This window comes from Myxocyprinus asiaticus, chromosome 13 (assembly GCF_019703515.2).
Source record: "Myxocyprinus asiaticus isolate MX2 ecotype Aquarium Trade chromosome 13, UBuf_Myxa_2, whole genome shotgun sequence".
Taxonomy (NCBI): domain Eukaryota; kingdom Metazoa; phylum Chordata; class Actinopteri; order Cypriniformes; family Catostomidae; genus Myxocyprinus; species Myxocyprinus asiaticus.
The window spans coordinates 40,682,334-40,697,919 of record NC_059356.1 but is presented as its reverse complement, the minus strand read 5'-3'; the positions used below and the strand labels follow the sequence as shown (position 1 = coordinate 40,697,919).

Genomic DNA, 15,586 nt, shown 5'->3' with positions numbered 1-15,586 from the left:
CTTACAAGCACCTGGCATTTATTCCCACTCGCCTGAGTAGTAAATTTTATTAAAAAGAGGGGGGAGATGCTTAAGATGTTTTAGGAGGGCTACTATGGCTTTTGCTACTGCTATCATTTAACAAGATACTTGCAAGTTCAATTCACAGTGGGAGAAAATATTTTTTCAGAATGATTTTATACCCTTCCTCCAGTCGCTACAAATTGTGTATTTCAACAGGGAATTTTCTATGAATTATGTGTATTGTTACACTCAGTATAATTACACTTAAATGATACATACATGCACTAAAATTGCATGATCAACCATATTAGTGTTTACTGCCGTATATTTCGTTGGGAGTATATGACAAATGCAGGCGAAAGCATACAATGGTTCAACGAAAACCAGTTTTCCATTGTTTTGCATTGCGTCTTATGCCATTGTGCTTTCTGCCTCCGTTAAGAAAATAAAAAATAAAATAAATACATAATTTATCTAATTGATAAAGTAAAAAAAAAAAATAAAATAAAAAAAAATGCATAATCTTGTTCACAGTATCAAAAAACAATAAAGTGTTCCACAAAACGTGGTCTTCAAAAATTATTAGATCATCTTAAAATTATATTAGTCTCATAAAACAAAAGTAAAATGCGAATGGGAGCTGACATAAACATGCCTAAATTAAATCCTGGCCCAACATCTAACCAAAGATCATCAGAGCTCGAAGGATCATATTTACATTATTGCAGAAGCTAACTCACAAATCAAGAAGAAAAAAAAAATCCTTTGTTAAAAATGAACTGTGAATTTATCTTTCTCGAATAGATAAAGATTATAATTGATTTAATGTATTGTCATCCATAAAGGGATATTTCCCAAATGCTAAGATTAATATTTTGTTATTAAAAAATAAATCTGTAAAGGAAAAGTCTGCGTTTCTGCCACATAAAGCGTGAATGTGAGTTACATTTTTTGGACATCAACTCTCAACACGTCACAAATGTCGGTCATTTATCTTCGAAGAGGACGGCCGGAATCCTAATCATTTACTCTAAGGAATTGTCCAGGGGAGAGAACGGGGAGAGGAGGGGGATATAAAAACGGGCATAATAGATATGAAATCATATCGCAGTTCCATTAAATGGAACACGTAATGTCTTGGCCCTCTTGTTACGGTAACACAATAACCAACTTTTCTGTAGATCCAACTCTAACGCAATTACGGAGTCGAAAGCGGACGTATTTGAGGGACCAACCCAAACGTCAACAAAAACAACAGACAGAACATTGCTAGTGCGCCTCTTGGCTATTGAAAATAAGTTACCTCATATTTCTGTAAATGTCTAAATGCTAGCTGTCATAACTTTGCTTGCATATAATTTAACAACATATAACCGATGGAAACAGTACATAAATATTTCCATTAGAGACACCCACACATATTTTCTCAGTCTTTGTATCAGGAGAGAATAGGCCTTGGACGTGCAAATTCAATATAAAATCAAAACACACCTTGGTGGCAATCGAAAACATTTTTTGAAATCGTTAGAAATAATTTGCATATTTCATACTGACATTTAACCACGGTATTAATTTGCTCACGTGAAGAAAAAAAAACATCACCTCAGTCTTAAGGCATACTTTCCTAGCAAAGCATTCATGAAAACAAACACCCCGCAAAAATGATTTCCTTTGTTACGTAACAAAGCCAAAATCAGACTAGATAACAGAATTTGCGGTTCATATATCCAGACGTAGAGAAATTAAGCTCTAGCTTCGATGGAAGCTTAAAGCATTGTGAACTCTTCTTGAACCGCGTTTGGAGTCATACGGTCATAAATCACTAGGACACACATACCGCCATTCACAAACGGATAGCCTATTTCAGACCAGCTTACCTTAGCCTCTGACGAGAGACGCGCGGGCAGGCATCATATTTTCCACATTCGGCCACGCTGTAATCAATAAAAAAGCCCAAAGCTCATAGCAGTTTCGGTATTCCAGACAGACAGCGCGCGTCATACACCGGGTATCTCGAGCACGGCTGCCCCCGCGGAGGAGTGCGGGCGCTGCTGGACGATTCCCCTCGGTTCGCGAAAGGGGGAGACGGTCTAGCATGAAAGATCTGAGGTATGCGAGGGGGGCTGTAAATGGACAGGCAGCGCTGCTCCTGGCCGCCCTGTCGACTGGTACGCCCTGCTCGCAGATAACAATGGCCTCAGATTTCGCCTTCAATCTCCCCTCGCCTCTTCCTTACGGCGCAAAATTGAACATCATAATCCGAGTTGGGCTCCCGACTCGCCGTAGCATCTCCCCGTCTCATGTCGGGCCCGGGGTTTGCTTGCATTTGTTAGTCTTTGGCTGGGTTATTGCATAGTCAACACCAGGCCTTTCCAGCTATTGGAAATAACGGAGCTGGTTGGATGTGAGAGGCGCAAGCGTTAATCCCCATCAAACAGCGTCACCAGTGAAAACTTGTGCTAATTGCAGGCGCTCGGGACAAGATAAAGTTCCATAACAGAAGATGAGAGGGATTTCTTTTCTGTCGAATCTGATTCACTTGTGTGGTTTAAGTGTTAGGCTCTGGTATTGTATAATAGCCAACTATGGAAGGAAAACCCATTTATTTCTCCCCTCTCCTACTCTACCGGTGAATATTAAATTACTAGGAAGTAGCCTACATTCTCAGTGCCGGCTTGCTTCTAGCTCGAGGCAGAGACAACATTCTAACTTATTGTGAATATTTCATCACATCCTTGCCTACACGCCCAACTAGTATAATAACATATGCGCAAAAAACAAAACAATAAAAAGCACTGAGGTGGGGGTGTAAGAACATGAGAACAGACAACAGGCGGACTTGAAACCTGAGGGAGGGGTGTGAAAACAAATCACCAAAAAGGAAAAAGGAAAGATATTTTTTATATTTAGCGGCTCGGTCACACAAGTCCTACGACTATAACATGGACGGCGAGAGCACGTTAAAAATACACGGGAGAGTTTCCTGTGTTTTCACTTCAGGCTATATGGGACTTTGTCACTCAGGAGAAAAAATAAAATCAACATGTCTTTCAAGGATGGGGACCGAAGAAAACAATTACATGAAAGACGGAAAAGAGGAAGAAAATCAGCGCGAGACCAAAATGAAAAAAAAAAAAAAAAACAAAAAAAAAAACACTAAAGGGTTCAAGAGATACTGGTCTTTCTCTCTCTTGAAGCCAAACACCAAGTCTTCCTCTCTCACTTACTCTCTCTCTCTCTCTCTCTCTCTCTCTCTCTCTCTCTCTCTCTCTCTCTCTCTCTCTTTTATTATTATTATTCAGGACACTACCCCCGTCGTTTATGGCTACGTAAGATTTATGACTTCCACCATACACAAGCAGCTGTAAACAGGCAACTTTAAAAAGATGCATTTCTTCTTGGTGCTTGAATAGGGAGCATCACCAACGGTGTGGGAGGAAGGCACAAGGCAAAAATGTAGGTGTCTGCAACTTTTTACTAAACGGTATTGTTCCTTATTTTGCAACCTTTGCTAAACGGATCCAATGGGGAGCCACTTAAAAGGGCACTAATTAACTAACCCGTGGGCTGAAGCGACGAAATGCAGAAAACCCAGTTTGTGCTGTTCTACTTTGCCATCTTTCAGCTGTGATATAAACATAAATAAACTATCATGTTTGAGATGATGTGATAGTGGTCGAATTTTGCAGTTTGGATTAAGTCATGGCGGTTTTCATGGACTGGGAATCGTCTTGTTTTTAAATTAAAGGAGGGCATATTGAGCCGCGCGGTGATGGATGTTAATAGTTCTCTCTTTTCCTGTGGAATACAAAAAAAAAAAAAAAAAAAAAGAAAGAAAAAAAAGAAAAAAGAAAAAAAAAGAAAGAAAAAGACAACCACAACCTCGCCGCATTATTTCCATGGATGTACCTCAGTCTCGAGAACATTAAAAAATTTACTTCCGGATTCTCTGTCCTGCCTCAAGCGGATCCTTGGACACTCGTTTTTTAAATTAATAATGAATAAATAATGAGTTCGTTCGAAAGGAACTGTCTATTCATGTTTGTGAAATAAGGAAATTAAAGATATATTGAAACTGTAAATTGTACAACACAGACCATATTTTCTATGAGGATACTGATTTTTATTTGTATTATAACATTTATACAAATGAAAATTATAATATTTTCGTAGGAGTAAAGATAAAATAAATTACAGTCTGGGTGGTACGTCAGATGTAGGCTGCAATAATGTCAAAATTTTAATTAGAGGCGTAAGAACAATTTGTAAAAGACAGGGGGGTCTCTATAAGGTATGGGTCTCTATAAACTAACAGGGTGAATGTTGTGTTTTAAAAAACAAACAAACAAAACACAGCTCAAGTAGCCTTTTGGCTAAACATTTAAGGAGCTGCTGCTTTGTTGTTGTTTTTATGTTTACTTACATTGAAGAAAACATGTTGTGAGTGTTTTTCTAGCGTAAGACTCTCTATGAGTTGCGAGTCACCGTTTGAAATGCGATTCTTTTAAGGTGTTATACGATTTCTAAAAGACTTAAATTAAACGCCCGTCATCACCATTCCAATCCCATACTAGTATATCACTGCAATGCAGATTTCCCAGACATAAACCTTTTCATCACATGGGCCTGTAGAATTGTGTGAGCTTGTTCCTGATTGTTCCCACAGTAAGCAATGAATAATTGCCAAAATGTATGCACATGTATGACATGATATTTAAACTGAATGGCTTGCTATTGAAACTAAAATGCTGATATTTTGTATGGTAAAAGTCAATAGGAAAATTAAATTTCTTTGTAATTCCACCATATTTAAATAAAGGATGCGGATTTACAAAGCTGTGTTTGTATCAGTGAAATTTTACATTTATAATAATAATACAAACGGTAAAGAATCGAAACTGAACAGAAAAAAAATGGCTTCATCAAACACATCACCAGAGGGTATAAATCACGGTCACACGCTACAGTAAAAAAAAAAAAACAAAAAAACAAAAAAAAGAAAGAAAAAGAAAAAAAAGAAAAAAAGAAAGGTTGGATCACTTACCGAGATTTCGTCCTTTATCACTTCTAGATTTTATGCAGGGATACCGCTTCTTGCTAACGAGAAGGAACTGTAACTATAGGAACAGAAAAGGGGAGAGATACAATCAAAACGGGGTCGACAAAAATCCATTAGGGAGCATCAGACCTTATTGAAAGTGACCACGAAGACAATTTGATGGTTGGTCACTGCTGACCGACATATTAACCTTAAATGATGTTTGGGAGTACAGGAGAAATTCAAGGCCAACGAAAATATTTGCGCTGTATCCCAAAGTCCCATACTTCTATTGATTTTTACATGTATTGAATTAAGCATTAGATTTCTAATCATTTAGAAGAGAACCTGTGGCCTTCCTAAAGGGTTTACTGAGATAAATTATATTTACTGAAAACAAAAGAAAGAAAGAAATTGAAAATCATTCTCAAAACCAAAAATGCACATCTTATTTAAACTCTGAAAAGAATAATAATAATTACAAAATAAATAAAACAGACGAATAAAAACTTGATACTGTCGGTCCAGTATGTCAAATGCCTTTTTCGTCTGTAATACCCCTGGTTACAGTTAATACCAACATAAGTTACCTTGGCCTTGTGATAAAGAATGGCATACTTTTCAATTTCAATACTTTATATACCATATCAGTAATAATAATAATAATAATAATAATAATAATAATAATAATAATAATGAAAATAATAAAGATAATAATAATAATACTGCATTTTGTTTAATTATTATTATTATAAATTTTATTATTATTATTATTATTATTATTATTATTATAGCAATATAAACTTACAAAAACAAGCACTAAAGACAAATGACGAAACAAACATATTCAACATGCGACAGGGTACGGCGACCACTGAGAAAGCCATGAAGCACAAGCCCCACCATTATGATACAAAATCCGCCCATAAACTTGATAAACACAGCCCTTAATCCAAACTGGAGCCCGGGAGGACCGAAAATGGATATATACAGTAGGCGAGGGCCTGAACAGAAATGGAATGAAATGGCCTTGCTGGTCTGCATAACAGCGCTTATTAAAAGTGGAATAAAAACGTTGGACGGTTTCGTTCGCCGGCTCGTGACAGCTACCCCAAACACATAAATCAAAATGAGGATTCCCCCGACCTCCCCGACTCTGCGGCCTACAGCGCTATAAAGTTATTTATTGCATCCCCGCACTTACGCACGCCGCTGGCTCGATTCCATTCCCAGCACCCGGGCCCCTTTCGACCGCTGTCCGGGTTGTTTTGGGTTGATTTTTGTCCCCGGTAACACGCCAGCGACCCGCAGCCTTGCTGGACTAACCTAAAGTTACCTATAAAGTGAAGGGTGCTCGTGCCCCAGCAAGCAGAAACGCTGCTGCTCTCAGAACAAAGGGAGGAGGCAGCTCCCAGCCAAAAGAGCTGATGAGCCAATTTTTAGTGAGGAAAATGGGAGAGAAAGCAACCAGAGAGCAACGACTTAGCCGAACCAGAACCAGCCTCACTTCTAATTCACGGAAAGCAATATAGTATTATTATTGTTCAGGATATGGACGGGTCGGAACAAACAATAACCGGATTCACGTGCGTTCATTACTGCGGGCTTTGCAACAAAGGGCTCTTGCATCATTTATATAAATGCATATTAAGCGGATGCACAGGCATTGGGAAACTGAGTTCGTTTTTCAGACCTAGAATTTAAATAAAGATGTTCTCAAATTTCATAGTTCACACTGTGAGCACATTTGCACTAAAGTCTGGCGGTTACATAGTTACATTTCCAACTTTATTATCAAGTTTTCCCTCCCCCTCCTCCTTGTCCGATATTCAATCACCCATCATCTATATGGTCGTACACCATATGAAATACAGTTCTTCGACTGCAGAAACCACTCACCGTGACTCAGTTTCAAAAATGTGAATGCAACACGTACATAAGAGCATGGGAGGTGATAAAAGAGACGCGCGGTGTGGCTTTGACAGATTGGCACTAGGTTTGCAGCTTGACCTTTCCGTGGAGGTGCGATAACTCACCAGATTAATGATCAATCAGAAGTACTTTTGAATTCCTTTGTAATGTCTTATATTTATGTATTAATCCCCAGTCCTGTACGTCCACAGGCTCACAAAAAGCCCGTATGGCACCTTCGGGAAGTCAGCGGAAAGCCGACCTCATCCCATTTGTTGTGTAATTACCGGGCGGTTGTGAACTGGCGAGTTAGAGGCTGGACAATACCATAAGGGACCTCTTTCCAAATCCAAAGTAATGCCCTTGATTCTTCGCTCAAGTGGTACGCATGCGTCAAATGTTTTTAAAACGTCTTTTTCTAGTCTAATAAATCCACAGAAAGGCAATATGCACTTTCTGTTATAGTCCAAAGTTAATGGCAATTCTTGACTTCTGCCCCATTTTCTCGTGTGCCATCAAGCAAAAAGATTGATATCGCCTCCCCATCACAGAAACGGCGTGCTTTCATCAACTCCGTTCGTTGGATTCCAAAGCTTTGAGATGAAATGAGCTCGAACGCCTAGCATACCAAAATGCCGAGAGAGGAGTCTGTTTTAAGCTGTTTTGAGCGGCTAGATATGTCTTCTTTTCTCTTGCATTCTGGCGGATGACATGCAACTTTCAACACTACAAACTTCAGTTTGAGGCCGCTGGATACGCTATAGGCCTTCTGTGGCCAAATCTTTAAGCGATAAAAGGGGGTTTCTGCTCTAAGGGAGACTGAATGGGCAGGGGGCTTGGTTTCTGACACCCACGCATATAGCCTCAACTAAAGATTTCTGGATTACAAATGTCTCATTCGTCTTACTAACCTCTGAACGATGCTCACAACAAGAACTTTCTCTCAAAGAAATTATCAGATTGTTGTGGAGTGAGGCAAGGAGGCTTTCTTTGTGTAATTGTGATCTTTAAACTTCTACATCGCACATTATCTCATTTGCTTCTCTTTCCTGTGAAGCTTAGTAGAGGTGATCAGACAATACTTCCCTAAAATATTGTCCAAGTGAACTTACTGCTATACAACTAAACACTTAACCGCCCCATAACGCTCAATGCTCAAATAGTGCACATGCAAATTTCTTATATAAAAAGTGAAACCTTCAGCTTTTCGAACACAAAGTTAATTTTTAGGGACCATCTGTGCGTATGGTGGATAATATTTAACTTGTTTTGAATGAAGACACTGACTGAGAAAGAGCCAGGGTCTTTGGGTCAAACTAGGCCCATGCCCCCAGGGTCCCCAAAACTGCCAACCTCACGAATCTGACAAATGAGCAGGAAAAATACAACTGCACCATTTTAGAGGCAGTTGAATCTGATTTTAACTTAAAGTAATTGATAGAAGTCAAATCAGGTCTTGAGTGATTATAAGGCATTTGGTCACTGTTTAATCATGTACTTTATTAAAGTTATCTAAAAGACCACACTACATCTTTTGGAAGCCCATGAACTTATATATATAAACTTTGAACTATTTGAAAGTCCGCACTGTACTTTAATTTGCCGTCACTGTAAGTTGCTATCTTGTCCTCTCTCTTTTGTCAGTGATTTATGATAAAATCAATTCAATAGCCACTTAGAGTTTTGTGGTTTTATTCCGACATGTACGCTACTCCACGGAAACCACTAGTTCACTATTTCTCTTTTGTCCGATCTAATGAACATAAATGGAACAACAAAATCAGAAATATTACTAAGAGTAGAAATTCTTCCAAATGTGTCAGAGCGCGCAGATCTACTGAGAGGGTTGTTTCTCTGAGTTTGTACCTTTACCATTTGCTTCACGTGTCTGCAAGTGACAATGCGGTTTTTACTCGTCTGATGTCAAAACATTTGTCAATACATTTGCTTGAAGATATTATAGTCAGAACGTTTCTTGATATTAAATGATATAAATCCAAGGTGATATAATGACACATTCCCCCCGTAACTGCATACTTTACCAAAGTGCTGCTTTTTTAGGATGTTGTGATATTTTTTGAAATTATTCAGTTGTTTGTTGTCTCCTAATATATATATATATAGTCTTCTGACTACAGAAAATGTTACGTAGGTGTATATATGGTCTATTATCATCGATTAGAGATTTATTCCACATATATGGGATAATTCTGTTCGAAATAACGGCACGGTTACGCTACAGCAAAATGTGGCTTTAAAACTATTCAAGAACATCTGATGTTAGACTCATTGGCAGAAAAATTCATTTCCCTCCTTTTAAACAGTCCACGTTTAAACACCCAAGGAGAAGGGAAACTCAGAGGAGACATTATGTTTCAATATAGTCATCCACATTGAGGCCACATTTGAATTATTAGCCGCTCCTATATTACCTTAGACAACTTGCCTACTGTAGGTCTCAGGGACTCCTGTCGTTTCAATCGCAATAAAATAAAAAAATAAAAATAAATAAATATAAAAGAAAAAAAAGCCATAGTGGTCATATGGCGTACTTCTCGAATACCTGTGGCGCACATAGGGAAAAACAAAGCACTGGTTGAAATTAAGAGCTGCTAGAGTAAGCAGTCTTGTTTATGTTATAAATCTGTCACTTATCGTCTTGTTACACCTAACTTTCGAGATTCACTATTGGCCCCTTCGCAAATCTCCTCACTTACCTAACTGATAATGCCTCGCAAGGTTTTGAGAAATGAGGAAACTTTTAATTGATGTTAAATTAATGAAAGAAAAAATAGATCTACAGAGTAATAAAAGTGAGGTGCGAGGGGAACGAGCCAACATTTTTCCCCCATTGGTTACCAATTTGAAGGCAAATGTCTCCTGTTGTTTGAAAACAAAAAAAGTTTTCGAACTCGTCCACACCCAGGGATGACTTCAGGTCACACAACGGATAATTAATGACTTGTCGGCAGAAGAGCTCGGGACACAAGGAAGAGTCTAGGCATGCGGCATCAGTCGAAGCTTGCAAACCTTACCTGACATCCAGCATTCCTCCTGGTCTCATCGCCGAAAATGGGCCTTTGTTTTTTGGAATATTTAACTGAAGCCACGGAACAGACTGACTGCCATGAAAGGATTGTTTATATAGATGTATATTTATGTTGGGAATCGCTGCGAGAAGACACCGAATTAAAGCTTCCTTATATTTTTAAATGCCCACCTAAAACTATACAATTAGGCCACTTTGTGGATCAGAACGTTCATAGGCGCGTTGGGAACAGCTAATGTGCGCACACTCCTCTCAGGCGTCCTCAACCCAATCTTCGGAGCTCAACGTTTTTTCTTCTGCCAAACCCCGGGCTCTGAGTCTTGGCGTGTAGCTGCTCTGGAGCAGCAGTCACCAGCAGGCGAAAGAATCCACCTCTACCCTCAAGCTGTCTTTCCGCCTCTCGCTGCTTGCACGGAGCAGTCTGGATTGACACTGTGAACTAGTGAACCAGTGGACTGACAGGATACACAGGGTGGAGAAGCCAACGGGGTTCGTTTGTCCAATAGGGAACTACACGGCTACGGGGCCAACACATGGGCCATATGGTTATTACAACCTGCAGGCTTGGGCAAGGGCGAACACGGTCAACCTCATTCCGATACTTGTTCTCTTTATTGTCGACATCCGTTCGTGGTCTCATATTTTTGTTTTAAGCAAACGATGACAAATTTCAATATACAGAAATGGTGTTATAGCCTACCTGAGATTTTCATAGCTTTAAAATAAATGGGCGAGCTCAGTTTTTCTTATGATAGGTTTGGATTCTCTACTATCTACTATCGGGGTTTGTTTTGCTAGCTTTGCACTACTGCCTATTGACTGCATTCACTTATATCACAAACCTCCAAGTTAATACACTGCACTTGGCTTTGGTTCTTAGAGGCTTTTGTGCGCAGGGTTGTACACTACCCACGCAAAGGTAGCAGAAAGCACACACTCTCACACACAGCAAGACACGGACGGAAGTTCAATTATAACTATTTAGAGGTGTAATGATAGTATCCGTGCTATTCTTAACCGCTGGATAAAAAGGCAGACGCTGGCTCGAACATTTCCGGCTGAATTCTCTTATCGCCCTCCCCCATGCTCCTCAAATGGATGAAAATCTTCTGCGTCGCCTCTGGATAGCGTTTCACCGGTCATTTTTCATGTGCTTTCAATCGTTGCTATGTGTAGCCTAGACCGTTATGAATTAGTAAGTGGTTTGATATTGATTTATTTCCAAATGGGTAATTATTCCTGCATTACGAGACAGGGAAAACACCTGGAAAACTCACCTAAGCTAACAGAAAATAAATCGTACTTCACAATTGCTACTGTTGGCCTAATATAATGTCGAATCCAATGAAAGACAAAGAGACTTAAAGCTTTAGTATAGGCCCCAAAACGTGATTTTATCTAATAATAATAATAATAATAAAACTACGGAGAATTAAACAGTTGTTTTATCTAACTGCTGCACTGCTCGTGGTATGATTTATTAATATTCGGCCTCTTCGATTCTGACATGGCTTTGTTTGGATCATGATTATGCAGCGTCGATCATTTTATATAGGCCATATATCTTTATTTTCTGCAAGTACCTAGTATTCCACAGAAAACAACGTGGTTTATCCGACTTTGCTATAAAACAATACGTAAATTCCTTGAACAAAAATTTATTGAAATTGAGTCAAGTATCAAGTACTGTTTGCCTGAAATTAATCAGAATAGCAGAAGGTTTAAGGATTAAAAAGCGAAACAGCAGCTTGGTTCATACTTTGCTTCATCTTTGTAGTGTACATTTGTAAGCAATAAGAGGACAATATGGCCGACATCTTATCCAAGGGCTGGGGGCAATTCCTAGTGTTGAACTACTGGAACATTGTAAAATAAACAAGGAAAAACGCTATCAAGAATTAATACCCCCGCCATATGGGTTTATCCAATGCATACAATTATCAAAATGCGCAATTAATTGATAGGCCTGTTTATACAATTAGGCCTATATGTGCCTATTTCGGCTTTACATGTAAATGGTTTCTTGTTTTCTCCACGATTTCGGTTCTCGAGAACGCTAGACTTGGATTAATTGTAAGTTAAATGGGTTTGCATTACTAACTTAATCATTTATATAATATGGTAATAACCAGGATATGTATTTGGTTACAAACCTATTATTTAATCACTATCAATGAGACTTTTGTGATAGTCTTAACTGTCTAGCTATAGATGAGGGAAAAACTACATTTTATTCTGCAAAGAAATGTGGGCTCTTAATGTCTATCCAAACTGACTGGCGTTTTGAATCATTTATTCAACCTCGGCTGTCACTGAACACATGAAATCAGATATGAGATCCGCGCCTGGCAAGTCCCTGCACGACAAATATACCATCTCTTCGCCCCCTGCGCATCTTTCAAAATGAGCTCGGATATTGTTTTTGACACAGTGCCGGGCAACAAGGAGCGCTGCTGGAATTATACATTTAGAAAGTGCTCGCCCATGCTGGTGTGCCCATTAATATTTGATATGAGCTATTCTAATTTTGCTACACAAAGGTTTTTGCTACACAGGTGGAGGGGAGACCAAAAAGAAAAAAAAAAGAAAAAAAAAACATGAAAATGGTAAGGCAAGGGGGTCTTAGAATCCAATGTATTATTATTAGTAGTAGTAGTAATATTATTTTCATTAATGTTGTTTTTATTTGTTGTATTATTGCAACTGCTCAGTTATTACTTTTTGCAATGCATTGACACATTTTTTTTTCTTTGACCATAAGAGTATATGACACTATAATTTTTTTTTTTTTTACCTGTTTTACAATGTGCTGATATCTGTTTGAAAAAAATAAACAAGAAATATTTTTTTATTAAAGGAGATGAAATGTAACCTCTTTGTTTGTTGTCTTCTTCTTCTGCAACGGCGCATGTGCACTGCACAATGTTAACTATCTCTATGAAATAACATTAACACGTCATAAACAAGATTTACTACAGGTAAAGCCGCTCACTTGACAAACCTCCCCCTCGTGCGCAAACGACGAGGGGGGGAAATCCAGTTCAAATAGCATACCAGTCAATGAGGCAGATTTCTGTGCTATTCTTCTGTTTACACACTGTTAAAATTACTTCTGTAAAAAAGCACTTTTGGTTATTAAACGCCTTCTATATCCAACCAAACCGACAAGCTTGGGCTACTCTTAAATCTGGCAATATCAGTTTATGGTCAAGTTTGGTCTGTAAAAAAACAAAATATATATATATATTAGAATAAAGAAAAAAATGTGTGAGAGGCTAGTCCGTGACCCTCTTTTTGCTAAAGGGCAATCAAGCTCTGTCGATGCTCTAGTTAAGAATAAACCAACGCAATAGCTGCCCCTTTCTGTTCAGTAAGTACTCCAATTAAGTTTTTTACACCACAGCTGCTGTCCAGGTATGAGACCCCTGGCTATGAAATTCTTGGCGGGCGAGGACACTTTTATGAGCTTTACAAGGCGGCGAGGCGTTCCCGTTTTGCCAAATTTAAACAAATCTTCCCATAATTGGTAATTGCATATTCAGTAACTCAAGACCTGCAGCTACTTAGCCTTCATAATTGCCGCTGATCCATTGTTGTAAATCGTTCGCGATAATCAACTTGGGGGGCTTAAGTATGAGGCCAAAATAGAAGCGTTCACCGGCCGTTTCAGAATGAAAAACAAAAAAAAAGTCGGCGAGCTAAACGTTAATCCAGGGAATCTCTTCCTCATTCCTACGTATAGTCGCGCGCCCATCATTTTCAAAGAGAAATTATTTATCGTGCAGACGGCCATAAACAACACAACTCCCTCACAAATAGACAATGGCAGCCCGCTGCCGCTGACACACATATCACTATAAATCAAGCGAAGTGGCTGGCTGAAAAAACGGTAGAGAGAGTGAGAGAGAGAGGGACATGCAAAGGAAGGGAGAAAGATGGGTTATGGAACGGTGAGGAAAAGAAGAGTAACACGCTAGTTTTCAAAATATATATGCATTGATATGAATGGAGCACGGTGTAATGCTATGACATTTCGCATCACTCCTGTTGGCAGCTGCATTCAAACGATGGAATGGGCTTGTGAAACATAAACACATGATGACAAGGGATGGCGAGGATGAGTATTTCTGGACGATATTTACCACAGCACCACAATACAGCAAATAAATGCAAGGAGTTGGGTTAGCCCGGAACGGTGGCGGCGGACGAAGTGGCGTTCCCCGTTTCCTCTATACTCACAAGCTTCACACGGTGAGATGCTCCCCCGTCCAAATTTGTTTTATTGCAGCCTCCGCAAAGGGTCTCTGTCTGAGCTTTTTTTTCGCTCCGCTATAGGGCTTGTTTTTAAAAGGACAGTTGAATTTCACGTCAGACACTAGGAGACCATGTCTGCGATATTCCTGACGAATACATATCTATTCTGCAACCACTGCATTAATTATTTAATGAATCACGTGACCATGAGGGGGATGGGGGCACCAGGCTTGCACGCTCGCGGGATTACTATGACCCAACACTCCACAGCTACACAACATTCAGTCTTTTTATATGTAAAATGAAATTCTCCATACTATACAAAAAAGTTGGTTCGGTACAAACGTATACATGGTAAATTGTTTGCTATACTAGACATAGATTATAATAATGGGCAAATAAATTAATGGTAGAAGTTGTTTTCTGTTTTCATGACTATTGTATTACGGGCATTTTTGTTAAATGTGTCTTTTGACTCATATTTGTTTTGTATTGAATTATGTTCATATGAAAAACCTTTACAATCCACGTTCTAAATGTAACATTGTTTTATTTTATATAGTCCCACTCCGTAATATTTGTAAGATACTGTATTGCGTGTTATGTTGATGCCTTAGTTGAAAGTCATCTGATTTCATTGTAACAATATTTTGACCATTAAAACAATGATAAATAAGAAAGTGACTCGTTATCGTCTCTCTCTCTCTGAAGAAATTCTTGTGATAACAAGCACTCTGATGAATGACTGTTGGCATTACAACTGATATCACATACCCAGTTTTCATCACTGATTCTTTGCCAGCATATTTAACACTACAACCACATGCTTATGACATAATTTGATAGAAATTACGTCGATTTATTCATATTCCATGCAGAGAGCACCTCTGGAAGTTTGTAGATGTGTTAATGGTTAGCTCAAATTTACCTCAAAACAGTTTTATCAAACTTTTATTAATTTGTTTATTTTATTCGCTTTGAGATGTTAATAGGCTGGTAGAAGACAGGTAACATGCGACAGAGAAAGGGAAAAATCTCTTGTGGAGACCCTGACGAGAGTCCTAACCAACAATGATAAGGATGCCCTTCTGCACAGCGCTCATGCAAAACGGAGACAATAGACCTGGGGCTGAGTCAAAAGAAACCGAGCTGTACAGACACTTTGAAGGTCAAACAATAGCCTGACTTGCTGTGTGCTTTCAAGAAATATAGAAACGAATCTTCAGCGCTTTTTCTCTGGCTAACAGCACTCAAAACAGCTCGAAGGAACGAATAAAATGCACAATTAAAGTGTAGCTGACTCCCCTTTATGTGTTTATCAAATCCAATTA

At 38.8% G+C, this 15,586-nt stretch overlaps 1 protein-coding gene across 17 annotated transcripts in view; it reads right to left on the bottom strand.

The window, feature by feature from the left end:
- The window catches only part of hoxb3a (homeobox B3a), a 54,141-nt gene that overhangs the window by 5,461 nt on the left and 33,094 nt on the right, over positions 1 to 15,586 (bottom strand). For 4 of the 17 annotated variants that reach the window (XM_051713967.1, XM_051713968.1, XM_051713966.1 and 1 more), the window contains one exon: positions 5,048 to 5,120. The exons of 2 other annotated variants lie outside the window; for them this stretch is intronic. The gene's annotated coding sequence lies outside the window, so the exon portion shown is untranslated. Of the gene's footprint in view, positions 1 to 1,880; positions 2,700 to 5,047; positions 5,121 to 5,944; positions 6,185 to 6,245; positions 6,397 to 7,077; positions 7,777 to 9,987; positions 10,013 to 14,240; positions 14,411 to 15,586 lie in introns of those variants that run through there. 11 more of the 17 variants (XM_051713970.1, XM_051713977.1, XM_051713971.1 and 8 more) reach the window with 10 other exon arrangements.